Genomic DNA, 24,833 nt, shown 5'->3' with positions numbered 1-24,833 from the left:
GCCCGTGCGCAAGGGAGGGGGCGTCAGCCTTGGGCCGGGCGAGCCCCGGCTGGACGCGGTGCCCTGGGGCTGGCAATCACCCGTGGGGACCCCAAGACTTCCTCGCAGCCGAGGTCTCAAAGGTCCCCTTCGGCTTGGCTCCCTGAGGCGAGACCCAGCCCCCGCCCCCAGGCCAGAGGGTGAGTGTGGGAGAGAGTGTGCGTGTGAGTGTGTCGGTGGGCGACGGTGGGGTCGGGTCGACTGGGGGGGCCGGGTGGATACCCACAGCGGAGGGGGGCGGGTGTGGCGGCCGGGGCTTTGGAAGCCTGTGTGGTCCTCTTGCTGTCTCTCTCTCTCCCTCTTTCTCCGTCTCCCTTACTTGTGGTTTCCGGCTCTTGACCTGTCTGGGCTGCGGGGGGTGTGTCTGTGTCTGGGGGGGCGGGCGTGAGGGTGTGTGTGTGTGTGTGTGTGTGTGTGTGTGTGTGTGTGTGTGTGCGTGTGCGTGTGTGTGTGCGGTGCGCCCGCGCCTGCGGGAGACCGCGACGTTGCCTGCCAGGATGCGTCTGGGGGTGGGGCTGGGGCCCCGGCCCCGCCCAGAATTGCCTGAGGCCCGCCAAGGGAGCCCCAGACAGAGACCCCCGCGCCCGCGCCCCCGCCCCCGCCGTTCCTCTGGTTTCCTGGACGCCGAAAGCCGAGGGGCTCGCGGGCCGCGCGGAGGCAACCCAGGTGTGCAGCGGGAGTCGGGGCCCCGGCCACCCAACCTGAGAGGGGCTGGAAGGCAGGCGGCGGCTCTGAGCGCGGTGGGGTGCCAGGGGCCAGCGGCAGGTGCGGCTTGCGGTGCGGCTGGGGCCGGGGGCTAAAGGAGAGGGCAGGCAGGGAAAAAAAGAAACAACAAAAAGCCTACAGCACCCGGTATTCCCAGGCGGTCTCCCATCCAAGTACTAACCGGGCCCGACCCTGCTTAGCTTCCGAGATCAGACGAGATCGGGCGCGTTCAGGGTGGTATGGCCGTAGACGGAGGCGGCGGCCGCCAGGCGCCCTAAGAGCCCTGCGCTGCGCCTGCCTTTCGCTCTGACCCGCCGGTCGGGCCAGCCGGCGGCCGCAGCTCTCCAGCTCTCCACGGAGCGCGCGCTGCACTTGAGCTGCACCACCCGCGACCGGACTCCCGGCGGCCCGGTGGCCGGCCCACGCCGCCCCGCCCCCCGCCCCCCGTCACCCCCGGCCAACGCTCGGCCGGCCCGGCCCAGCCCGGCCCGGGGGACCACAGGGCTTCCGGGACCGGGAGCAGCCGGGCCGGGTGTGCCTGCCGGGGGGTGTAGGGGGGAGGGTGGAGTGAGGGGCGCGGAGGTCTTGGCGCTCTCCCACCCTGGGACCCTCCAGGCACCACCCGGCTCGGGGGCCGCCGCCCCTCCCCCACCCCCTCGCCCACCTCCCCAAGGCGTTCGCTGCCCAGGGCCTCGGGGCCCGCTGGGGCCCGCGGTCCTCTGAGCCTCCTGCGGGCCTAGGCGCAGCCCAGCCGTGGCCCTGAGCGCCCATCCTGCCCGGCACCTGCGCGGTGCCCAAACCCACCTGCAGCCCCACCTGCAGCCACCAGCGCCGGCGACCAGAGCTCGTCAGCCCCGCCCCTTCGCCCTACCGAGGCCCCCCCCTCCCCTTGCCCCCACGCCGCCCTCCAAGCACAGGACCTTGCTGAGGGTGCAGACGAGCGACATGCAGCCACACGGACAGGCACACAGACACACTCGCAGGCACCCACGCCAAGCGAGACAGCCGGCCGGCGCAAGCTCGTCAGCCAGGGCCACAGCCACAGCACCCACCCGTGAGAGGCCGGGGCCAGAGGAAGGGACGGCAGGCCGGGGGTCAGGAGAGACAGAGACGGACAGAGATGAAGGTTCAGAGACAGGCTCCCAAGACGGCGAGAGGGCAGATGCAGATGCAGATGCAGATGCAGATGCAGACAGACAGACAGACAGACACGAGCGCGCAGGCACACCCAGGGAGCGAGAGCCAGAGAGAGGGAGACACAGAGCGACCGACAGAGAGACGGAAAGCGGGAGACGGACAGGGGACAGGGGATGGCATCCCATCCGAGACGGACACTCTGGCACAGACCGTCACACACCGCAGAGAGCGGCCCGTGCGCAAGGGAGGGGGCGTCAGCCTTGGGCCGGGCGAGCCCCGGCTGGACGCGGTGCCCTGGGGCTGGCAATCACCCGTGGGGACCCCAAGACTTCCTCGCAGCCGAGGTCTCAAAGGTCCCCTTCGGCTTGGCTCCCTGAGGCGAGACCCAGCCCCCGCCCCCAGGCCAGAGGGTGAGTGTGGGAGAGAGTGTGCGTGTGAGTGTGTCGGTGGGCGACGGTGGGGTCGGGTCGACTGGGGGGGCCGGGTGGATACCCACAGCGGAGGGGGGCGGGTGTGGCGGCCGGGGCTTTGGAAGCCTGTGTGGTCCTCTTGCTGTCTCTCTCTCTCCCTCTTTCTCCGTCTCCCTTACTTGTGGTTTCCGGCTCTTGACCTGTCTGGGCTGCGGGGGGTGTGTCTGTGTCTGGGGGGGCGGGCGTGAGGGTGTGTGTGTGTGTGTGTGTGTGTGTGCGTGTGCGTGTGTGTGTGCGGTGCGCCCGCGCCTGCGGGAGACCGCGACGTTGCCTGCCAGGATGCGTCTGGGGGTGGGGCTGGGGCCCCGGCCCCGCCCAGAATTGCCTGAGGCCCGCCAAGGGAGCCCCAGACAGAGACCCCCGCGCCCGCGCCCCCGCCCCCGCCGTTCCTCTGGTTTCCTGGACGCCGAAAGCCGAGGGGCTCGCGGGCCGCGCGGAGGCAACCCAGGTGTGCAGCGGGAGTCGGGGCCCCGGCCACCCAACCTGAGAGGGGCTGGAAGGCAGGCGGCGGCTCTGAGCGCGGTGGGGTGCCAGGGGCCAGCGGCAGGTGCGGCTTGCGGTGCGGCTGGGGCCGGGGGCTAAAGGAGAGGGCAGGCAGGGAAAAAAAGAAACAACAAAAAGCCTACAGCACCCGGTATTCCCAGGCGGTCTCCCATCCAAGTACTAACCGGGCCCGACCCTGCTTAGCTTCCGAGATCAGACGAGATCGGGCGCGTTCAGGGTGGTATGGCCGTAGACGGAGGCGGCGGCCGCCAGGCGCCCTAAGAGCCCTGCGCTGCGCCTGCCTTTCGCTCTGACCCGCCGGTCGGGCCAGCCGGCGGCCGCAGCTCTCCAGCTCTCCACGGAGCGCGCGCTGCACTTGAGCTGCACCACCCGCGACCGGACTCCCGGCGGCCCGGTGGCCGGCCCACGCCGCCCCGCCCCCCGCCCCCCGTCACCCCCGGCCAACGCTCGGCCGGCCCGGCCCAGCCCGGCCCGGGGGACCACAGGGCTTCCGGGACCGGGAGCAGCCGGGCCGGGTGTGCCTGCCGGGGGGTGTAGGGGGGAGGGTGGAGTGAGGGGCGCGGAGGTCTTGGCGCTCTCCCACCCTGGGACCCTCCAGGCACCACCCGGCTCGGGGGCCGCCGCCCCTCCCCCACCCCCTCGCCCACCTCCCCAAGGCGTTCGCTGCCCAGGGCCTCGGGGCCCGCTGGGGCCCGCGGTCCTCTGAGCCTCCTGCGGGCCTAGGCGCAGCCCAGCCGTGGCCCTGAGCGCCCATCCTGCCCGGCACCTGCGCGGTGCCCAAACCCACCTGCAGCCACCAGCGCCGGCGACCAGAGCTCGTCAGCCCCGCCCCTTCGCCCTACCGAGGCCCCCCCCCTCCCCTTGCCCCCACGCCGCCCTCCAAGCACAGGACCTTGCTGAGGGTGCAGACGAGCGACATGCAGCCACACGGACAGGCACACAGACACACTCGCAGGCACCCACGCCAAGCGAGACAGCCGGCCGGCGCAAGCTCGTCAGCCAGGGCCACAGCCACAGCACCCACCCGTGAGAGGCCGGGGCCAGAGGAAGGGACGGCAGGCCGGGGGTCAGGAGAGACAGAGACGGACAGAGATGAAGGTTCAGAGACAGGCTCCCAAGACGGCGAGAGGGCAGATGCAGATGCAGATGCAGATGCAGATGCAGACAGACAGACAGACAGACACGAGCGCGCAGGCACACCCAGGGAGCGAGAGCCAGAGAGAGGGAGACACAGAGCGACCGACAGAGAGACGGAAAGCGGGAGACGGACAGGGGACAGGGGATGGCATCCCATCCGAGACGGACACTCTGGCACAGACCGTCACACACCGCAGAGAGCGGCCCGTGCGCAAGGGAGGGGGCGTCAGCCTTGGGCCGGGCGAGCCCCGGCTGGACGCGGTGCCCTGGGGCTGGCAATCACCCGTGGGGACCCCAAGACTTCCTCGCAGCCGAGGTCTCAAAGGTCCCCTTCGGCTTGGCTCCCTGAGGCGAGACCCAGCCCCCGCCCCCAGGCCAGAGGGTGAGTGTGGGAGAGAGTGTGCGTGTGAGTGTGTCGGTGGGCGACGGTGGGGTCGGGTCGACTGGGGGGGCCGGGTGGATACCCACAGCGGAGGGGGGCGGGTGTGGCGGCCGGGGCTTTGGAAGCCTGTGTGGTCCTCTTGCTGTCTCTCTCTCTCCCTCTTTCTCCGTCTCCCTTACTTGTGGTTTCCGGCTCTTGACCTGTCTGGGCTGCGGGGGGTGTGTCTGTGTCTGGGGGGGCGGGCGTGAGGGTGTGTGTGTGTGTGTGTGTGTGTGTGTGTGTGTGTGTGCGTGTGCGTGTGTGTGTGCGGTGCGCCCGCGCCTGCGGGAGACCGCGACGTTGCCTGCCAGGATGCGTCTGGGGGTGGGGCTGGGGCCCCGGCCCCGCCCAGAATTGCCTGAGGCCCGCCAAGGGAGCCCCAGACAGAGACCCCCGCGCCCGCGCCCCCGCCCCCGCCGTTCCTCTGGTTTCCTGGACGCCGAAAGCCGAGGGGCTCGCGGGCCGCGCGGAGGCAACCCAGGTGTGCAGCGGGAGTCGGGGCCCCGGCCACCCAACCTGAGAGGGGCTGGAAGGCAGGCGGCGGCTCTGAGCGCGGTGGGGTGCCAGGGGCCAGCGGCAGGTGCGGCTTGCGGTGCGGCTGGGGCCGGGGGCTAAAGGAGAGGGCAGGCAGGGAAAAAAAGAAACAACAAAAAGCCTACAGCACCCGGTATTCCCAGGCGGTCTCCCATCCAAGTACTAACCGGGCCCGACCCTGCTTAGCTTCCGAGATCAGACGAGATCGGGCGCGTTCAGGGTGGTATGGCCGTAGACGGAGGCGGCGGCCGCCAGGCGCCCTAAGAGCCCTGCGCTGCGCCTGCCTTTCGCTCTGACCCGCCGGTCGGGCCAGCCGGCGGCCGCAGCTCTCCAGCTCTCCACGGAGCGCGCGCTGCACTTGAGCTGCACCACCCGCGACCGGACTCCCGGCGGCCCGGTGGCCGGCCCACGCCGCCCCGCCCCCCGCCCCCCGTCACCCCCGGCCAACGCTCGGCCGGCCCGGCCCAGCCCGGCCCGGGGGACCACAGGGCTTCCGGGACCGGGAGCAGCCGGGCCGGGTGTGCCTGCCAGGGGGTGTAGGGGGGAGGGTGGAGTGAGGGGCGCGGAGGTCTTGGCGCTCTCCCACCCTGGGACCCTCCAGGCACCACCCGGCTCGGGGGCCGCCGCCCCTCCCCCACCCCCTCGCCCACCTCCCCAAGGCGTTCGCTGCCCAGGGCCTCGGGGCCCGCTGGGGCCCGCGGTCCTCTGAGCCTCCTGCGGGCCTAGGCGCAGCCCAGCCGTGGCCCTGAGCGCCCATCCTGCCCGGCACCTGCGCGGTGCCCAAACCCACCTGCAGCCACCAGCGCCGGCGACCAGAGCTCGTCAGCCCCGCCCCTTCGCCCTACCGAGGCCCCCCCCTCCCCTTGCCCCCACGCCGCCCTCCAAGCACAGGACCTTGCTGAGGGTGCAGACGAGCGACATGCAGCCACACGGACAGGCACACAGACACACTCGCAGGCACCCACGCCAAGCGAGACAGCCGGCCGGCGCAAGCTCGTCAGCCAGGGCCACAGCCACAGCACCCACCCGTGAGAGGCCGGGGCCAGAGGAAGGGACGGCAGGCCGGGGGTCAGGAGAGACAGAGACGGACAGAGATGAAGGTTCAGAGACAGGCTCCCAAGACGGCGAGAGGGCAGATGCAGATGCAGATGCAGATGCAGATGCAGACAGACAGACAGACAGACACGAGCGCGCAGGCACACCCAGGGAGCGAGAGCCAGAGAGAGGGAGACACAGAGCGACCGACAGAGAGACGGAAAGCGGGAGACGGACAGGGGACAGGGGATGGCATCCCATCCGAGACGGACACTCTGGCACAGACCGTCACACACCGCAGAGAGCGGCCCGTGCGCAAGGGAGGGGGCGTCAGCCTTGGGCCGGGCGAGCCCCGGCTGGACGCGGTGCCCTGGGGCTGGCAATCACCCGTGGGGACCCCAAGACTTCCTCGCAGCCGAGGTCTCAAAGGTCCCCTTCGGCTTGGCTCCCTGAGGCGAGACCCAGCCCCCGCCCCCAGGCCAGAGGGTGAGTGTGGGAGAGAGTGTGCGTGTGAGTGTGTCGGTGGGCGACGGTGGGGTCGGGTCGACTGGGGGGGCCGGGTGGATACCCACAGCGGAGGGGGGCGGGTGTGGCGGCCGGGGCTTTGGAAGCCTGTGTGGTCCTCTTGCTGTCTCTCTCTCTCCCTCTTTCTCCGTCTCCCTTACTTGTGGTTTCCGGCTCTTGACCTGTCTGGGCTGCGGGGGGTGTGTCTGTGTCTGGGGGGGCGGGCGTGAGGGTGTGTGTGTGTGTGTGTGTGTGTGTGTGTGTGTGTGTGTGTGCGTGTGCGTGTGTGTGTGCGGTGCGCCCGCGCCTGCGGGAGACCGCGACGTTGCCTGCCAGGATGCGTCTGGGGGTGGGGCTGGGGCCCCGGCCCTGCCCAGAATTGCCTGAGGCCCGCCAAGGGAGCCCCAGACAGAGACCCCCGCGCCCGCGCCCCCGCCCCCGCCGTTCCTCTGGTTTCCTGGACGCCGAAAGCCGAGGGGCTCGCGGGCCGCGCGGAGGCAACCCAGGTGTGCAGCGGGAGTCGGGGCCCCGGCCACCCAACCTGAGAGGGGCTGGAAGGCAGGCGGCGGCTCTGAGCGCGGTGGGGTGCCAGGGGCCAGCGGCAGGTGCGGCTTGCGGTGCGGCTGGGGCCGGGGGCTAAAGGAGAGGGCAGGCAGGGAAAAAAAGAAACAACAAAAAGCCTACAGCACCCGGTATTCCCAGGCGGTCTCCCATCCAAGTACTAACCGGGCCCGACCCTGCTTAGCTTCCGAGATCAGACGAGATCGGGCGCGTTCAGGGTGGTATGGCCGTAGACGGAGGCGGCGGCCGCCAGGCGCCCTAAGAGCCCTGCGCTGCGCCTGCCTTTCGCTCTGACCCGCCGGTCGGGCCAGCCGGCGGCCGCAGCTCTCCAGCTCTCCACGGAGCGCGCGCTGCACTTGAGCTGCACCACCCGCGACCGGACTCCCGGCGGCCCGGTGGCCGGCCCACGCCGCCCCGCCCCCCGCCCCCCGTCACCCCCGGCCAACGCTCGGCCGGCCCGGCCCAGCCCGGCCCGGGGGACCACAGGGCTTCCGGGACCGGGAGCAGCCGGGCCGGGTGTGCCTGCCGGGGGGTGTAGGGGGGAGGGTGGAGTGAGGGGCGCGGAGGTCTTGGCGCTCTCCCACCCTGGGACCCTCCAGGCACCACCCGGCTCGGGGGCCGCCGCCCCTCCCCCACCCCCTCGCCCACCTCCCCAAGGCGTTCGCTGCCCAGGGCCTCGGGGCCCGCTGGGGCCCGCGGTCCTCTGAGCCTCCTGCGGGCCTAGGCGCAGCCCAGCCGTGGCCCTGAGCGCCCATCCTGCCCGGCACCTGCGCGGTGCCCAAACCCACCTGCAGCCACCAGCGCCGGCGACCAGAGCTCGTCAGCCCCGCCCCTTCGCCCTACCGAGGCCCCCCCCTCCCCTTGCCCCCACGCCGCCCTCCAAGCACAGGACCTTGCTGAGGGTGCAGACGAGCGACATGCAGCCACACGGACAGGCACACAGACACACTCGCAGGCACCCACGCCAAGCGAGACAGCCGGCCGGCGCAAGCTCGTCAGCCAGGGCCACAGCCACAGCACCCACCCGTGAGAGGCCGGGGCCAGAGGAAGGGACGGCAGGCCGGGGGTCAGGAGAGACAGAGACGGACAGAGATGAAGGTTCAGAGACAGGCTCCCAAGACGGCGAGAGGGCAGATGCAGATGCAGATGCAGATGCAGATGCAGACAGACAGACAGACAGACACGAGCGCGCAGGCACACCCAGGGAGCGAGAGCCAGAGAGAGGGAGACACAGAGCGACCGACAGAGAGACGGAAAGCGGGAGACGGACAGGGGACAGGGGATGGCATCCCATCCGAGACGGACACTCTGGCACAGACCGTCACACACCGCAGAGAGCGGCCCGTGCGCAAGGGAGGGGGCGTCAGCCTTGGGCCGGGCGAGCCCCGGCTGGACGCGGTGCCCTGGGGCTGGCAATCACCCGTGGGGACCCCAAGACTTCCTCGCAGCCGAGGTCTCAAAGGTCCCCTTCGGCTTGGCTCCCTGAGGCGAGACCCAGCCCCCGCCCCCAGGCCAGAGGGTGAGTGTGGGAGAGAGTGTGCGTGTGAGTGTGTCGGTGGGCGACGGTGGGGTCGGGTCGACTGGGGGGGCCGGGTGGATACCCACAGCGGAGGGGGGCGGGTGTGGCGGCCGGGGCTTTGGAAGCCTGTGTGGTCCTCTTGCTGTCTCTCTCTCTCCCTCTTTCTCCGTCTCCCTTACTTGTGGTTTCCGGCTCTTGACCTGTCTGGGCTGCGGGGGGTGTGTCTGTGTCTGGGGGGGCGGGCGTGAGGGGGTGTGTGTGTGTGTGTGTGTGTGTGTGTGTGTGTGTGTGCGTGTGCGTGTGTGTGTGCGGTGCGCCCGCGCCTGCCGGAGACCGCGACGTTGCCTGCCAGGATGCGTCTGGGGGTGGGGCTGGGGCCCCGGCCCCGCCCAGAATTGCCTGAGGCCCGCCAAGGGAGCCCCAGACAGAGACCCCCGCGCCCGCGCCCCCGCCCCCGCCGTTCCTCTGGTTTCCTGGACGCCGAAAGCCGAGGGGCTCGCGGGCCGCGCGGAGGCAACCCAGGTGTGCAGCGGGAGTCGGGGCCCCGGCCACCCAACCTGAGAGGGGCTGGAAGGCAGGCGGCGGCTCTGAGCGCGGTGGGGTGCCAGGGGCCAGCGGCAGGTGCGGCTTGCGGTGCGGCTGGGGCCGGGGGCTAAAGGAGAGGGCAGGCAGGGAAAAAAAGAAACAACAAAAAGCCTACAGCACCCGGTATTCCCAGGCGGTCTCCCATCCAAGTACTAACCGGGCCCGACCCTGCTTAGCTTCCGAGATCAGACGAGATCGGGCGCGTTCAGGGTGGTATGGCCGTAGACGGAGGCGGCGGCCGCCAGGCGCCCTAAGAGCCCTGCGCTGCGCCTGCCTTTCGCTCTGACCCGCCGGTCGGGCCAGCCGGCGGCCGCAGCTCTCCAGCTCTCCACGGAGCGCGCGCTGCACTTGAGCTGCACCACCCGCGACCGGACTCCCGGCGGCCCGGTGGCCGGCCCACGCCGCCCCGCCCCCCGCCCCCCGTCACCCCCGGCCAACGCTCGGCCGGCCCGGCCCAGCCCGGCCCGGGGGACCACAGGGCTTCCGGGACCGGGAGCAGCCGGGCCGGGTGTGCCTGCCGGGGGGTGTAGGGGGGAGGGTGGAGTGAGGGGCGCGGAGGTCTTGGCGCTCTCCCACCCTGGGACCCTCCAGGCACCACCCGGCTCGGGGGCCGCCGCCCCTCCCCCACCCCCTCGCCCACCTCCCCAAGGCGTTCGCTGCCCAGGGCCTCGGGGCCCGCTGGGGCCCGCGGTCCTCTGAGCCTCCTGCGGGCCTAGGCGCAGCCCAGCCGTGGCCCTGAGCGCCCATCCTGCCCGGCACCTGCGCGGTGCCCAAACCCACCTGCAGCCACCAGCGCCGGCGACCAGAGCTCGTCAGCCCCGCCCCTTCGCCCTACCGAGGCCCCCCCCCTCCCCTTGCCCCCACGCCGCCCTCCAAGCACAGGACCTTGCTGAGGGTGCAGACGAGCGACATGCAGCCACACGGACAGGCACACAGACACGCTCGCAGGCACCCACGCCAAGCGAGACAGCCGGCCGGCGCAAGCTCGTCAGCCAGGGCCACAGCCACAGCACCCACCCGTGAGAGGCCGGGGCCAGAGGAAGGGACGGCAGGCCGGGGGTCAGGAGAGACAGAGACGGACAGAGATGAAGGTTCAGAGACAGGCTCCCAAGACGGCGAGAGGGCAGATGCAGATGCAGATGCAGATGCAGATGCAGACAGACAGACAGACAGACACGAGCGCGCAGGCACACCCAGGGAGCGAGAGCCAGAGAGAGGGAGACACAGAGCGACCGACAGAGAGACGGAAAGCGGGAGACGGACAGGGGACAGGGGATGGCATCCCATCCGAGACGGACACTCTGGCACAGACCGTCACACACCGCAGAGAGCGGCCCGTGCGCAAGGGAGGGGGCGTCAGCCTTGGGCCGGGCGAGCCCCGGCTGGACGCGGTGCCCTGGGGCTGGCAATCACCCGTGGGGACCCCAAGACTTCCTCGCAGCCGAGGTCTCAAAGGTCCCCTTCGGCTTGGCTCCCTGAGGCGAGACCCAGCCCCCGCCCCCAGGCCAGAGGGTGAGTGTGGGAGAGAGTGTGCGTGTGAGTGTGTCGGTGGGCGACGGTGGGGTCGGGTCGACTGGGGGGGCCGGGTGGATACCCACAGCGGAGGGGGGCGGGTGTGGCGGCCGGGGCTTTGGAAGCCTGTGTGGTCCTCTTGCTGTCTCTCTCTCTCCCTCTTTCTCCGTCTCCCTTACTTGTGGTTTCCGGCTCTTGACCTGTCTGGGCTGCGGGGGGTGTGTCTGTGTCTGGGGGGGCGGGCGTGAGGGTGTGTGTGTGTGTGTGTGTGTGTGTGTGTGTGTGTGTGTGTGCGTGTGCGTGTGTGTGTGCGGTGCGCCCGCGCCTGCGGGAGACCGCGACGTTGCCTGCCAGGATGCGTCTGGGGGTGGGGCTGGGGCCCCGGCCCCGCCCAGAATTGCCTGAGGCCCGCCAAGGGAGCCCCAGACAGAGACCCCCGCGCCCGCGCCCCCGCCCCCGCCGTTCCTCTGGTTTCCTGGACGCCGAAAGCCGAGGGGCTCGCGGGCCGCGCGGAGGCAACCCAGGTGTGCAGCGGGAGTCGGGGCCCCGGCCACCCAACCTGAGAGGGGCTGGAAGGCAGGCGGCGGCTCTGAGCGCGGTGGGGTGCCAGGGGCCAGCGGCAGGTGCGGCTTGCGGTGCGGCTGGGGCCGGGGGCTAAAGGAGAGGGCAGGCAGGGAAAAAAAGAAACAACAAAAAGCCTACAGCACCCGGTATTCCCAGGCGGTCTCCCATCCAAGTACTAACCGGGCCCGACCCTGCTTAGCTTCCGAGATCAGACGAGATCGGGCGCGTTCAGGGTGGTATGGCCGTAGACGGAGGCGGCGGCCGCCAGGCGCCCTAAGAGCCCTGCGCTGCGCCTGCCTTTCGCTCTGACCCGCCGGTCGGGCCAGCCGGCGGCCGCAGCTCTCCAGCTCTCCACGGAGCGCGCGCTGCACTTGAGCTGCACCACCCGCGACCGGACTCCCGGCGGCCCGGTGGCCGGCCCACGCCGCCCCGCCCCCCGCCCCCCGTCACCCCCGGCCAACGCTCGGCCGGCCCGGCCCAGCCCGGCCCGGGGGACCACAGGGCTTCCGGGACCGGGAGCAGCCGGGCCGGGTGTGCCTGCCGGGGGGTGTAGGGGGGAGGGTGGAGTGAGGGGCGCGGAGGTCTTGGCGCTCTCCCACCCTGGGACCCTCCAGGCACCACCCGGCTCGGGGGCCGCCGCCCCTCCCCCACCCCCTCGCCCACCTCCCCAAGGCGTTCGCTGCCCAGGGCCTCGGGGCCCGCTGGGGCCCGCGGTCCTCTGAGCCTCCTGCGGGCCTAGGCGCAGCCCAGCCGTGGCCCTGAGCGCCCATCCTGCCCGGCACCTGCGCGGTGCCCAAACCCACCTGCAGCCACCAGCGCCGGCGACCAGAGCTCGTCAGCCCCGCCCCTTCGCCCTACCGAGGCCCCCCCCCTCCCCTTGCCCCCACGCCGCCCTCCAAGCACAGGACCTTGCTGAGGGTGCAGACGAGCGACATGCAGCCACACGGACAGGCACACAGACACACTCGCAGGCACCCACGCCAAGCGAGACAGCCGGCCGGCGCAAGCTCGTCAGCCAGGGCCACAGCCACAGCACCCACCCGTGAGAGGCCGGGGCCAGAGGAAGGGACGGCAGGCCGGGGGTCAGGAGAGACAGAGACGGACAGAGATGAAGGTTCAGAGACAGGCTCCCAAGACGGCGAGAGGGCAGATGCAGATGCAGATGCAGATGCAGATGCAGACAGACAGACAGACAGACACGAGCGCGCAGGCACACCCAGGGAGCGAGAGCCAGAGAGAGGGAGACACAGAGCGACCGACAGAGAGACGGAAAGCGGGAGACGGACAGGGGACAGGGGATGGCATCCCATCCGAGACGGACACTCTGGCACAGACCGTCACACACCGCAGAGAGCGGCCCGTGCGCAAGGGAGGGGGCGTCAGCCTTGGGCCGGGCGAGCCCCGGCTGGACGCGGTGCCCTGGGGCTGGCAATCACCCGTGGGGACCCCAAGACTTCCTCGCAGCCGAGGTCTCAAAGGTCCCCTTCGGCTTGGCTCCCTGAGGCGAGACCCAGCCCCCGCCCCCAGGCCAGAGGGTGAGTGTGGGAGAGAGTGTGCGTGTGAGTGTGTCGGTGGGCGACGGTGGGGTCGGGTCGACTGGGGGGGCCGGGTGGATACCCACAGCGGAGGGGGGCGGGTGTGGCGGCCGGGGCTTTGGAAGCCTGTGTGGTCCTCTTGCTGTCTCTCTCTCTCCCTCTTTCTCCGTCTCCCTTACTTGTGGTTTCCGGCTCTTGACCTGTCTGGGCTGCGGGGGGTGTGTCTGTGTCTGGGGGGGCGGGCGTGAGGGTGTGTGTGTGTGTGTGTGTGTGTGTGCGTGTGCGTGTGTGTGTGCGGTGCGCCCGCGCCTGCGGGAGACCGCGACGTTGCCTGCCAGGATGCGTCTGGGGGTGGGGCTGGGGCCCCGGCCCCGCCCAGAATTGCCTGAGGCCCGCCAAGGGAGCCCCAGACAGAGACCCCCGCGCCCGCGCCCCCGCCCCCGCCGTTCCTCTGGTTTCCTGGACGCCGAAAGCCGAGGGGCTCGCGGGCCGCGCGGAGGCAACCCAGGTGTGCAGCGGGAGTCGGGGCCCCGGCCACCCAACCTGAGAGGGGCTGGAAGGCAGGCGGCGGCTCTGAGCGCGGTGGGGTGCCAGGGGCCAGCGGCAGGTGCGGCTTGCGGTGCGGCTGGGGCCGGGGGCTAAAGGAGAGGGCAGGCAGGGAAAAAAAGAAACAACAAAAAGCCTACAGCACCCGGTATTCCCAGGCGGTCTCCCATCCAAGTACTAACCGGGCCCGACCCTGCTTAGCTTCCGAGATCAGACGAGATCGGGCGCGTTCAGGGTGGTATGGCCGTAGACGGAGGCGGCGGCCGCCAGGCGCCCTAAGAGCCCTGCGCTGCGCCTGCCTTTCGCTCTGACCCGCCGGTCGGGCCAGCCGGCGGCCGCAGCTCTCCAGCTCTCCACGGAGCGCGCGCTGCACTTGAGCTGCACCACCCGCGACCGGACTCCCGGCGGCCCGGTGGCCGGCCCACGCCGCCCCGCCCCCCGCCCCCCGTCACCCCCGGCCAACGCTCGGCCGGCCCGGCCCAGCCCGGCCCGGGGGACCACAGGGCTTCCGGGACCGGGAGCAGCCGGGCCGGGTGTGCCTGCCGGGGGGTGTAGGGGGGAGGGTGGAGTGAGGGGCGCGGAGGTCTTGGCGCTCTCCCACCCTGGGACCCTCCAGGCACCACCCGGCTCGGGGGCCGCCGCCCCTCCCCCACCCCCTCGCCCACCTCCCCAAGGCGTTCGCTGCCCAGGGCCTCGGGGCCCGCTGGGGCCCGCGGTCCTCTGAGCCTCCTGCGGGCCTAGGCGCAGCCCAGCCGTGGCCCTGAGCGCCCATCCTGCCCGGCACCTGCGCGGTGCCCAAACCCACCTGCAGCCACCAGCGCCGGCGACCAGAGCTCGTCAGCCCCGCCCCTTCGCCCTACCGAGGCCCCCCCCCTCCCCTTGCCCCCACGCCGCCCTCCAAGCACAGGACCTTGCTGAGGGTGCAGACGAGCGACATGCAGCCACACGGACAGGCACACAGACACACTCGCAGGCACCCACGCCAAGCGAGACAGCCGGCCGGCGCAAGCTCGTCAGCCAGGGCCACAGCCACAGCACCCACCCGTGAGAGGCCGGGGCCAGAGGAAGGGACGGCAGGCCGGGGGTCAGGAGAGACAGAGACGGACAGAGATGAAGGTTCAGAGACAGGCTCCCAAGACGGCGAGAGGGCAGATGCAGATGCAGATGCAGATGCAGATGCAGACAGACAGACAGACAGACACGAGCGCGCAGGCACACCCAGGGAGCGAGAGCCAGAGAGAGGGAGACACAGAGCGACCGACAGAGAGACGGAAAGCGGGAGACGGACAGGGGACAGGGGATGGCATCCCATCCGAGACGGACACTCTGGCACAGACCGTCACACACCGCAGAGAGCGGCCCGTGCGCAAGGGAGGGGGCGTCAGCCTTGGGCCGGGCGAGCCCCGGCTGGACGCGGTGCCCTGGGGCTGGCAATCACCCGTGGGGACCCCAAGACTTCCTCGCAGCCGAGGTCTCAAAGGTCCCCTTCGGCTTGGCTCCCTGAGGCGAGACCCAGCCCCCGCCCCCAGGCCAGAGGGTGAGTGTGGGAGAGAGTGTGCGTGTGAGTGTGTCGGTGGGCGACGGTGGGGTCGGGTCGACTGGGGGGGCCGGGTGGATACCCACAGCGGAGGGGGGCGGGTGTGGCGGCCGGGGCTTTGGAAGCCTGTGTGGTCCTCTTGCTGTCTCTCTCTCTCCCTCTTTCTCCGTCTCCCTTACTTGTGGTTTCCGGCTCTTGACCTGTCTGGGCTGCGGGGGGTGTGTCTGTGTCTGGGGGGGCGGGCGTGAGGGTGTGTGTGTGTGTGTGTGTGTGTGTGCGTGTGCGTGTGTGTGTGCGGTGCGCCCGCGCCTGCGGGAGACCGCGACGTTGCCTGCCAGGATACGTCTGGGGGTGGGGCTGGGGCCCCGGCCCCGCCCAGAATTGCCTGAGGCCCGCCAAGGGAGCCCCAGACAGAGACCCCCGCGCCCGCGCCCCCGCCCCCGCCGTTCCTCTGGTTTCCTGGACGCCGAAAGCCGAGGGGCTCGCGGGCCGCGCGGAGGCAACCCAGGTGTGCAGCGGGAGTCGGGGCCCCGGCCACCCAACCTGAGAGGGGCTGGAAGGCAGGCGGCGGCTCTGAGCGCGGTGGGGTGCCAGGGGCCAGCGGCAGGTGCGGCTTGCGGTGCGGCTGGGGCCGGGGGCTAAAGGAGAGGGCAGGCAGGGAAAAAAAGAAACAACAAAAAGCCTACAGCACCCGGTATTCCCAGGCGGTCTCCCATCCAAGTACTAACCGGGCCCGACCCTGCTTAGCTTCCGAGATCAGACGAGATCGGGCGCGTTCAGGGTGGTATGGCCGTAGACGGAGGCGGCGGCCGCCAGGCGCCCTAAGAGCCCTGCGCTGCGCCTGCCTTTCGCTCTGACCCGCCGGTCGGGCCAGCCGGCGGCCGCAGCTCTCCAGCTCTCCACGGAGCGCGCGCTGCACTTGAGCTGCACCACCCGCGACCGGACTCCCGGCGGCCCGGTGGCCGGCCCACGCCGCCCCGCCCCCCGCCCCCCGTCACCCCCGGCCAACGCTCGGCCGGCCCGGCCCAGCCCGGCCCGGGGGACCACAGGGCTTCCAGGACCGGGAGCAGCCGGGCCGGGTGTGCCTGCCGGGGGGTGTAGGGGGGAGGGTGGAGTGAGGGGCGCGGAGGTCTTGGCGCTCTCCCACCCTGGGACCCTCCAGGCACCACCCGGCTCGGGGGCCGCCGCCCCTCCCCCACCCCCTCGCCCACCTCCCCAAGGCGTTCGCTGCCCAGGGCCTCGGGGCCCGCTGGGGCCCGCGGTCCTCTGAGCCTCCTGCGGGCCTAGGCGCAGCCCAGCCGTGGCCCTGAGCGCCCATCCTGCCCGGCACCTGCGCGGTGCCCAAACCCACCTGCAGCCACCAGCGCCGGCGACCAGAGCTCGTCAGCCCCGCCCCTTCGCCCTACCGAGGCCCCCCCCTCCCCTTGCCCCCACGCCGCCCTCCAAGCACAGGACCTTGCTGAGGGTGCAGACGAGCGACATGCAGCCACACGGACAGGCACACAGACACACTCGCAGGCACCCACGCCAAGCGAGACAGCCGGCCGGCGCAAGCTCGTCAGCCAGGGCCACAGCCACAGCACCCACCCGTGAGAGGCCGGGGCCAGAGGAAGGGACGGCAGGCCGGGGGTCAGGAGAGACAGAGACGGACAGAGATGAAGGTTCAGAGACAGGCTCCCAAGACGGCGAGAGGGCAGATGCAGATGCAGATGCAGATGCAGATGCAGACAGACAGACAGACAGACACGAGCGCGCAGGCACACCCAGGGAGCGAGAGCCAGAGAGAGGGAGACACAGAGCGACCGACAGAGAGACGGAAAGCGGGAGACGGACAGGGGACAGGGGATGGCATCCCATCCGAGACGGACACTCTGGCACAGACCGTCACACACCGCAGAGAGCGGCCCGTGCGCAAGGGAGGGGGCGTCAGCCTTGGGCCGGGCGAGCCCCGGCTGGACGCGGTGCCCTGGGGCTGGCAATCACCCGTGGGGACCCCAAGACTTCCTCGCAGCCGAGGTCTCAAAGGTCCCCTTCGGCTTGGCTCCCTGAGGCGAGACCCAGCCCCCGCCCCCAGGCCAGAGGGTGAGTGTGGGAGAGAGTGTGCGTGTGAGTGTGTCGGTGGGCGACGGTGGGGTCGGGTCGACTGGGGGGGCCGGGTGGATACCCACAGCGGAGGGGGGCGGGTGTGGCGGCCGGGGCTTTGGAAGCCTGTGTGGTCCTCTTGCTGTCTCTCTCTCTCCCTCTTTCTCCGTCTCCCTTACTTGTGGTTTCCGGCTCTTGACCTGTCTGGGCTGCGGGGGGTGTGTCTGTGTCTGGGGGGGCGGGCGTGAGGGTGTGTGTGTGTGTGTGTGTGTGTGTGTGTGTGTGTGTGTGCGTGTGCGTGTGTGTGTGCGGTGCGCCCGCGCCTGCGGGAGACCGCGACGTTGCCTGCCAGGATGCGTCTGGGGGTGGGGCTGGGGCCCCGGCCCCGCCCAGAATTGCCTGAGGCCCGCCAAGGGAGCCCCAGACAGAGACCCCCGCGCCCGCGCCCCCGCCCCCGCCGTTCCTCTGGTTTCCTGGACGCCGAAAGCCGAGGGGCTCGCGGGCCGCGCGGAGGCAACCCAGGTGTGCAGCGGGAGTCGGGGCCCCGGCCACCCAACCTGAGAGGGGCTGGAAGGCAGGCGGCGGCTCTGAGCGCGGTGGGGTGCCAGGGGCCAGCGGCAGGTGCGGCTTGCGGTGCGGCTGGGGCCGGGGGCTAAAGGAGAGGGCAGGCAGGGAAAAAAAGAAACAACAAAAAGCCTACAGCACCCGGTATTCCCAGGCGGTCTCCCATCCAAGTACTAACCGGGCCCGACCCTGCTTAGCTTCCGAGATCAGACGAGATCGGGCGCGTTCAGGGTGGTATGGCCGTAGACGGAGGCGGCGGCCGCCAGGCGCCCTAAGAGCCCTGCGCTGCGCCTGCCTTTCGCTCTGACCCGCCGGTCGGGCCAGCCGGCGGCCGCAGCTCTCCAGCTCTCCACGGAGCGCGCGCTGCACTTGAGCTGCACCACCCGCGACCGGACTCCCGGCGGCCCGGTGGCCGGCCCACGCCGCCCCGCCCCCCGCCCCCCGTCACCCCCGGCCAACGCTCGGCCGGCCCGGCCCAGCCCGGCCCGGGGGACCACAGGGCTTCCGGGACCGGGAGCAGCCGGGCCGGGTGTGCCTGCCGGGGGGTGTAGGGGGGAGGGTGGAGTGAGGGGCGCGGAGGTCTTGGCGCTCTCCCACCCTGGGACCCTCCAGGCACCACCCGGCTCGGGGGCCGCCGCCCCTCCCCCACCCCCTCGCCCACCTCCCCAAGGCGTTCGCTGCCCAGGGCCTCGGGGCCCGCTGGGGCCCGCGGTCCTCTGAGCCTCCTGCGGGCCTAGGCGCAGCCCAGCCGTGGCCCTGAGCGCCCATCCTGCCCGGCACCTGCGCGGTGCCCAAACCCACCTGCAGCCACCAGCGCCGGCGACCAGAGCTCGTCAGCCCCGCCCCTTCGCCCTACCGAGGCCCCCCCCCTCCCCTTGCCCCCACGCCGCCCTCCAAGCACAGGACCTTGCTGAGGGTGCAGACGAGCGACATGCAGCCACACGGACAGGCACACAGACACGCTCGCAGGCACCCACGCCAAGCGAGACAGCCGGCCGGCGCAAGCTCGTCAGCCAGGGCCACAGCCACAGCACCCACCCGTGAGAGGCCGGGGCCAGAGGAAGGGACGGCAGGCCGGGGGTCAGGAGAGACAGAGACGGACAGAGATGAAGGTTCAGAGACAGGCTCCCAAGACGGCGAGAGGGCAGATGCAGATGCAGATGCAGATGCAGATGCAGACAGACAGACAGACAGACACGAGCGCGCAGGCACACCCAGGGAGCGAGAGCCAGAGAGAGGGAGACACAGAGCGACCGACAGAGAGACGGAAAGCGGGAGACGGACAGGGGACAGGGGATGGCATCCCATCCGAGACGGACACTCTGGCACAGACCGTCACACACCGCAGAGAGCGGCCCGTGCGCAAGGGAGGGGGCGTCAGCCTTGGGCCGGGCGAGCCCCGGCTGGACGCGGTGCCCTGGGGCTGGCAATCACCCGTGGGGACCCCAAGACTTCCTCGCAGCCGAGGTCTCAAAGGTCCCCTTCGGCTTGGCTCCCTGAGGCGAGACCCAGCCCCCGCCCCCAGGCCAGAGGGTGAGTGTGGGAGAGAGTGTGCGTGTGAGTGTGTCGGTGGGCGACGGTGGGGTCGGGTCGACTGGGGGGGCCGGGTGGATACCCACAGCGGAGGGGGGCGGGTGTGGCGGCCGGGGCTTTGGAAGCCTGTGTGGTCCTCTTGCTGTCTCTCTCTCTCCCTCTTTCTCCGTCTCCCTTACTTGTGGTTTCCGGCTCTTGACCTGTCTGGGCTGCGGGGGGTGTGTCTGTGTCTGGGGGGGCGGGCGTGAGGGTGTGTGTGTGTGTGTGTGTGTGTGTGTGTGTGTGTGTGTGTGCGTGTGCGTGTGTGTGTGCGGTGCGCCCGCGCCTGCGGGAGACCGCGACGTTGCCTGCCAGGATGCGTCTGGGGGTGGGGCTGGGGCCCCGGCCCCGCCCAGAATTGCCTGAGGCCCGCCAAGGGAGCCCCAGACAGAGACCCCCGCGCCCGCGCCCCCGCCCCCGCCGTTCCTCTGGTTTCCTGGACGCCGAAAGCCGAGGGGCTCGCGGGCCGCGCGGAGGCAACCCAGGTGTGCAGCGGGAGTCGGGGCCCCGGCCACCCAACCTGAGAGGGGCTGGAAGGCAGGCGGCGGCTCTGAGCGCGGTGGGGTGCCAGGGGCCAGCGGCAGGTGCGGCTTGCGGTGCGGCTGGGGCCGGGGGCTAAAGGAGAGGGCAGGCAGGGAAAAAAAGAAACAACAAAAAGCCTACAGCACCCGGTATTCCCAGGCGGTCTCCCATCCAAGTACTAACCGGGCCCGACCCTGCTTAGCTTCCGAGATCAGACGAGATCGGGCGCGTTCAGGGTGGTATGGCCGTAGACGGAGGCGGCAGCCGCCAGGCGCCCTAAGAGCCCTGCGCTGCGCCTGCCTTTCGCTCTGACCCGCCGGTCGGGCCAGCCGGCGGCCGCAGCTTTCCAGCTCTCCACGGAGCGCGCGCTGCACTTGAGCTGCACCACCCGCGACCGGACTCCCGGCGGCCCGGTGGCCGGCCCACGCCGCCCCGCCCCCCGCCCCCCGTCACCCCCGGCCAACGCTCGGCCGGCCCGGCCCAGCCCGGCCCGGGGGACCACAGGGCTTCCGGGACCGGGAGCAGCCGGGCCGGGTGTGCCTGCCGGGGGGTGTAGGGGGGAGGGTGGAGTGAGGGGCGCGGAGGTCTTGGCGCTCTCCCACCCTGGGACCCTCCAGGCACCACCCGGCTCGGGGGCCGCCGCCCCTCCCCCACCCCCTCGCCCACCTCCCCAAGGCGTTCGCTGCCCAGGGCCTCGGGGCCCGCTGGGGCCCGCGGTCCTCTGAGCCTCCTGCGGGCCTAGGCGCAGCCCAGCCGTGGCCCTGAGCGCCCATCCTGCCCGGCACCTGCGCGGTGCCCAAACCCACCTGCAGCCACCAGCGCCGGCGACCAGAGCTCGTCAGCCCCGCCCCTTCGCCCTACCGAGGCCCCCCCCCTCCCCTTGCCCCCACGCCGCCCTCCAAGCACAGGACCTTGCTGAGGGTGCAGACGAGCGACATGCAGCCACACGGACAGGCACACAGACACACTCGCAGGCACCCACGCCAAGCGAGACAGCCGGCCGGCGCAAGCTCGTCAGCCAGGGCCACAGCCACAGCACCCACCCGTGAGAGGCCGGGGCCAGAGGAAGGGACGGCAGGCCGGGGGTCAGGAGAGACAGAGACGGACAGAGATGAAGGTTCAGAGACAGGCTCCCAAGACGGCGAGAGGGCAGATGCAGATGCAGATGCAGATGCAGATGCAGACAGACAGACAGACAGACACGAGCGCGCAGGCACACCCAGGGAGCGAGAGCCAGAGAGAGGGAGACACAGAGCGACCGACAGAGAGACGGAAAGCGGGAGACGGACAGGGGACAGGGGATGGCATCCCATCCGAGACGGACACTCTGGCACAGACCGTCACACACCGCAGAGAGCGGCCCGTGCGCAAGGGAGGGGGCGTCAGCCTTGGGCCGGGCGAGCCCCGGCTGGACGCGGTGCCCTGGGGCTGGCAATCACCCGTGGGGACCCCAAGACTTCCTCGCAGCCGAGGTCTCAAAGGTCCCCTTCGGCTTGGCTCCCTGAGGCGAGACCCAGCCCCCGCCCCCAGGCCAGAGGGTGAGTGTGGGAGAGAGTGTGCGTGTGAGTGTGTCGGTGGGCGACGGTGGGGTCGGGTCGACTGGGGGGGCCGGGTGGATACCCACAGCGGAGGGGGGCGGGTGTGGCGGCCGGGGCTTTGGAAGCCTGTGTGGTCCTCTTGCTGTCTCTCTCTCTCCCTCTTTCTCCGTCTCCCTTACTTGTGGTTTCCGGCTCTTGACCTGTCTGGGCTGCGGGGGGTGTGTCTGTGTCTGGGGGGGCGGGCGTGAGGGTGTGTGTGTGTGTGTGTGTGTGTGTGCGTGTGCGTGTGTGTGTGCGGTGCGCCCGCGCCTGCGGGAGACCGCGACGTTGCCTGCCAGGATGCGTCTGGGGGTGGGGCTGGGGCCCCGGCCCCGCCCAGAATTGCCTGAGGCCCGCCAAGGGAGCCCCAGACAGAGACCCCCGCGCCCGCGCCCCCGCCCCCGCCGTTCCTCTGGTTTCCTGGACGCCGAAAGCCGAGGGGCTCGCGGGCCGCGCGGAGGCAACCCAGGTGTGCAGCGGGAGTCGGGGCCCCGGCCACCCAACCTGAGAGGGGCTGGAAGGCAGGCGGCGGCTCTGAGCGCGGTGGGGTGCCAGGGGCCAGCGGCAGGTGCGGCTTGCGGTGCGGCTGGGGCCGGGGGCTAAAGGAGAGGGCAGGCAGGGAAAAAAAGAAACAACAAAAAGCCTACAGCACCCGGTATTCCCAGGCGGTCTCCCATCCAAGTACTAACCGGGCCCGACCCTGCTTAGCTTCCGAGATCAGACGAGATCGGGCGCGTTCAGGGTGGTATGGCCGTAGACGGAGGCGGCGGCCGCCAGGCGCCCTAAGAGCCCTGCGCTGCGCCTGCCTTTCGCTCTGACCCGCCGGTCGGGCCAGCCGGCGGCCGCAGCTCTCCAGCTCTCCACGGAGCGCGCGCTGCACTTGAGCTGCACCACCCGCGACCGGACTCCCGGCGGCCCGGTGGCCGGCCCACGCCGCCCCGCCCCCCGCCCCCCGTCACCCCCGGCCAACGCTCGGCCGGCCCGGCCCAGCCCGGCCCGGGGGACCACAGGGCTTCCGGGACCGGGAGCAGCCGGGCCGGGTGTGCCTGCCGGGGGGTGTAGGGGGGAGGGTGGAGTGAGGGGCGCGGAGGTCTTGGCGCTCTCCCACCCTGGGACCCTCCAGGCACCACCCGGCTCGGGGGCCGCCGCCCCTCCCCCACCCCCTCGCCCACCTCCCCAAGGCGTTCGCTGCCCAGGGCCTCGGGGCCCGCTGGGGCCCGCGGTCCTCTGAGCCTCCTGCGGGCCTAGGCGCAGCCCAGCCGTGGCCCTGAGCGCCCATCCTGCCCGGCACCTGCGCGGTGCCCAAACCCACCTGCAGCCACCAGCGCCGGCGACCAGAGCTCGTCAGCCCCGCCCCTTCGCCCTACCGAGGCCCCCCCCTCCCCTTGCCCCCACGCCGCCCTCCAAGCACAGGACCTTGCTGAGGGTGCAGACGAGCGACATGCAGCCACACGGACAGGCACACAGACACACTCGCAGGCACCCACGCCAAGCGAGACAGCCGGCCGGCGCAAGCTCGTCAGCCAGGGCCACAGCCACAGCACCCACCCGTGAGAGGCCGGGGCCAGAGGAAGGGACGGCAGGCCGGGGGTCAGGAGAGACAGAGACGGACAGAGATGAAGGTTCAGAGACAGGCTCCCAAGACGGCGAGAGGGCAGATGCAGATGCAGATGCAGATGCAGATGCAGACAGACAGACAGACAGACACGAGCGCGCAGGCACACCCAGGGAGCGAGAGCCAGAGAGAGGGAGACACAGAGCGACCGACAGAGAGACGGAAAGCGGGAGACGGACAGGGGACAGGGGATGGCATCCCATCCGAGACGGACACTCTGGCACAGACCGTCACACACCGCAGAGAGCGGCCCGTGCGCAAGGGAGGGGGCGTCAGCCTTGGGCCGGGCGAGCCCCGGCTGGACGCGGTGCCCTGGGGCTGGCAATCACCCGTGGGGACCCCAAGACTTCCTCGCAGCCGAGGTCTCAAAGGTCCCCTTCGGCTTGGCTCCCTGAGGCGAGACCCAGCCCCCGCCCCCAGGCCAGAGGGTGAGTGTGGGAGAGAGTGTGCGTGTGAGTGTGTCGGTGGGCGACGGTGGGGTCGGGTCGACTGGGGGGGCCGGGTGGATACCCACAGCGGAGGGGGGCGGGTGTGGCGGCCGGGGCTTTGGAAGCCTGTGTGGTCCTCTTGCTGTCTCTCTCTCTCCCTCTTTCTCCGTCTCCCTTACTTGTGGTTTCCGGCTCTTGACCTGTCTGGGCTGCGGGGGGTGTGTCTGTGTCTGGGGGGGCGGGCGTGAGGGTGTGTGTGTGTGTGTGTGTGTGTGTGTGTGTGTGTGTGTGTGCGTGTGCGTGTGTGTGTGCGGTGCGCCCGCGCCTGCGGGAGACCGCGACGTTGCCTGCCAGGATGCGTCTGGGGGTGGGGCTGGGGCCCCGGCCCTGCCCAGAATTGCCTGAGGCCCGCCAAGGGAGCCCCAGACAGAGACCCCCGCGCCCGCGCCCCCGCCCCCGCCGTTCCTCTGGTTTCCTGGACGCCGAAAGCCGAGGGGCTCGCGGGCCGCGCGGAGGCAACCCAGGTGTGCAGCGGGAGTCGGGGCCCCGGCCACCCAACCTGAGAGGGGCTGGAAGGCAGGCGGCGGCTCTGAGCGCGGTGGGGTGCCAGGGGCCAGCGGCAGGTGCGGCTTGCGGTGCGGCTGGGGCCGGGGGCTAAAGGAGAGGGCAGGCAGGGAAAAAAAGAAACAACAAAAAGCCTACAGCACCCGGTATTCCCAGGCGGTCTCCCATCCAAGTACTAACCGGGCCCGACCCTGCTTAGCTTCCGAGATCAGACGAGATCGGGCGCGTTCAGGGTGGTATGGCCGTAGACGGAGGCGGCGGCCGCCAGGCGCCCTAAGAGCCCTGCGCTGCGCCTGCCTTTCGCTCTGACCCGCCGGTCGGGCCAGCCGGCGGCCGCAGCTCTCCAGCTCTCCACGGAGCGCGCGCTGCACTTGAGCTGCACCACCCGCGACCGGACTCCCGGCGGCCCGGTGGCCGGCCCACGCCGCCCCGCCCCCCGCCCCCCGTCACCCCCGGCCAACGCTCGGCCGGCCCGGCCCAGCCCGGCCCGGGGGACCACAGGGCTTCCGGGACCGGGAGCAGCCGGGCCGGGTGTGCCTGCCGGGGGGTGTAGGGGGGAGGGTGGAGTGAGGGGCGCGGAGGTCTTGGCGCTCTCCCACCCTGGGACCCTCCAGGCACCACCCGGCTCGGGGGCCGCCGCCCCTCCCCCACCCCCTCGCCCACCTCCCCAAGGCGTTCGCTGCCCAGGGCCTCGGGGCCCGCTGGGGCCCGCGGTCCTCTGAGCCTCCTGCGGGCCTAGGCGCAGCCCAGCCGTGGCCCTGAGCGCCCATCCTGCCCGGCACCTGCGCGGTGCCCAAACCCACCTGCAGCCACCAGCGCCGGCGACCAGAGCTCGTCAGCCCCGCCCCTTCGCCCTACCGAGGCCCCCCCCTCCCCTTGCCCCCACGCCGCCCTCCAAGCACAGGACCTTGCTGAGGGTGCAGACGAGCGACATGCAGCCACACGGACAGGCACACAGACACACTCGCAGGCACCCACGCCAAGCGAGACAGCCGGCCGGCGCAAGCTCGTCAGCCAGGGCCACAGCCACAGCACCCACCCGTGAGAGGCCGGGGCCAGAGGAA

At 71.5% G+C, this 24,833-nt stretch overlaps 12 non-coding genes across 12 annotated transcripts; all 12 read right to left on the bottom strand.

The window, feature by feature from the left end:
- Positions 1 to 876: 876 nt before the first annotated feature.
- On the bottom strand, positions 877 to 995 carry LOC128071230 (5S ribosomal RNA). The gene has a single exon (XR_008201770.1). It is a non-coding gene; the product is annotated as a 5S ribosomal RNA (ribosomal RNA).
- Positions 996 to 2,970: 1,975 nt separating this feature from the next.
- Positions 2,971 to 3,089, bottom strand: LOC128071229 (5S ribosomal RNA). Its single transcript, XR_008201769.1, has one exon. It is a non-coding gene; the product is annotated as a 5S ribosomal RNA (ribosomal RNA).
- A 1,976-nt stretch (positions 3,090 to 5,065) lies between these two features.
- LOC128071228 (5S ribosomal RNA) lies at positions 5,066 to 5,184 on the bottom strand. The gene has a single exon (XR_008201768.1). It is a non-coding gene; the product is annotated as a 5S ribosomal RNA (ribosomal RNA).
- Positions 5,185 to 7,163: 1,979 nt separating this feature from the next.
- On the bottom strand, positions 7,164 to 7,282 carry LOC128071227 (5S ribosomal RNA). Its single transcript, XR_008201767.1, has one exon. It is a non-coding gene; the product is annotated as a 5S ribosomal RNA (ribosomal RNA).
- A 1,977-nt stretch (positions 7,283 to 9,259) lies between these two features.
- On the bottom strand, positions 9,260 to 9,378 carry LOC128071226 (5S ribosomal RNA). Its single transcript, XR_008201766.1, has one exon. It is a non-coding gene; the product is annotated as a 5S ribosomal RNA (ribosomal RNA).
- Positions 9,379 to 11,358: 1,980 nt separating this feature from the next.
- Positions 11,359 to 11,477, bottom strand: LOC128071225 (5S ribosomal RNA). Its single transcript, XR_008201765.1, has one exon. It is a non-coding gene; the product is annotated as a 5S ribosomal RNA (ribosomal RNA).
- A 1,964-nt stretch (positions 11,478 to 13,441) lies between these two features.
- On the bottom strand, positions 13,442 to 13,560 carry LOC128071223 (5S ribosomal RNA). Its single transcript, XR_008201763.1, has one exon. It is a non-coding gene; the product is annotated as a 5S ribosomal RNA (ribosomal RNA).
- Positions 13,561 to 15,524: 1,964 nt separating this feature from the next.
- On the bottom strand, positions 15,525 to 15,643 carry LOC128071222 (5S ribosomal RNA). Its single transcript, XR_008201762.1, has one exon. It is a non-coding gene; the product is annotated as a 5S ribosomal RNA (ribosomal RNA).
- A 1,977-nt stretch (positions 15,644 to 17,620) lies between these two features.
- On the bottom strand, positions 17,621 to 17,739 carry LOC128071220 (5S ribosomal RNA). Its single transcript, XR_008201761.1, has one exon. It is a non-coding gene; the product is annotated as a 5S ribosomal RNA (ribosomal RNA).
- A 1,980-nt stretch (positions 17,740 to 19,719) lies between these two features.
- On the bottom strand, positions 19,720 to 19,838 carry LOC128071219 (5S ribosomal RNA). The gene has a single exon (XR_008201760.1). It is a non-coding gene; the product is annotated as a 5S ribosomal RNA (ribosomal RNA).
- Positions 19,839 to 21,802: 1,964 nt separating this feature from the next.
- LOC128071218 (5S ribosomal RNA) lies at positions 21,803 to 21,921 on the bottom strand. Its single transcript, XR_008201759.1, has one exon. It is a non-coding gene; the product is annotated as a 5S ribosomal RNA (ribosomal RNA).
- A 1,979-nt stretch (positions 21,922 to 23,900) lies between these two features.
- LOC128071217 (5S ribosomal RNA) lies at positions 23,901 to 24,019 on the bottom strand. Its single transcript, XR_008201758.1, has one exon. It is a non-coding gene; the product is annotated as a 5S ribosomal RNA (ribosomal RNA).
- Between the last annotated feature and the right edge of the window lie 814 nt (positions 24,020 to 24,833).

This window comes from Budorcas taxicolor, unplaced genomic scaffold, assembly GCF_023091745.1.
Source record: "Budorcas taxicolor isolate Tak-1 unplaced genomic scaffold, Takin1.1 scaffold290, whole genome shotgun sequence".
NCBI classification, from domain to species: domain Eukaryota; kingdom Metazoa; phylum Chordata; class Mammalia; order Artiodactyla; family Bovidae; genus Budorcas; species Budorcas taxicolor.
Note: the sequence above shows the minus strand (reverse complement) of the source record. Positions and strands in the feature narration are given on the sequence as shown.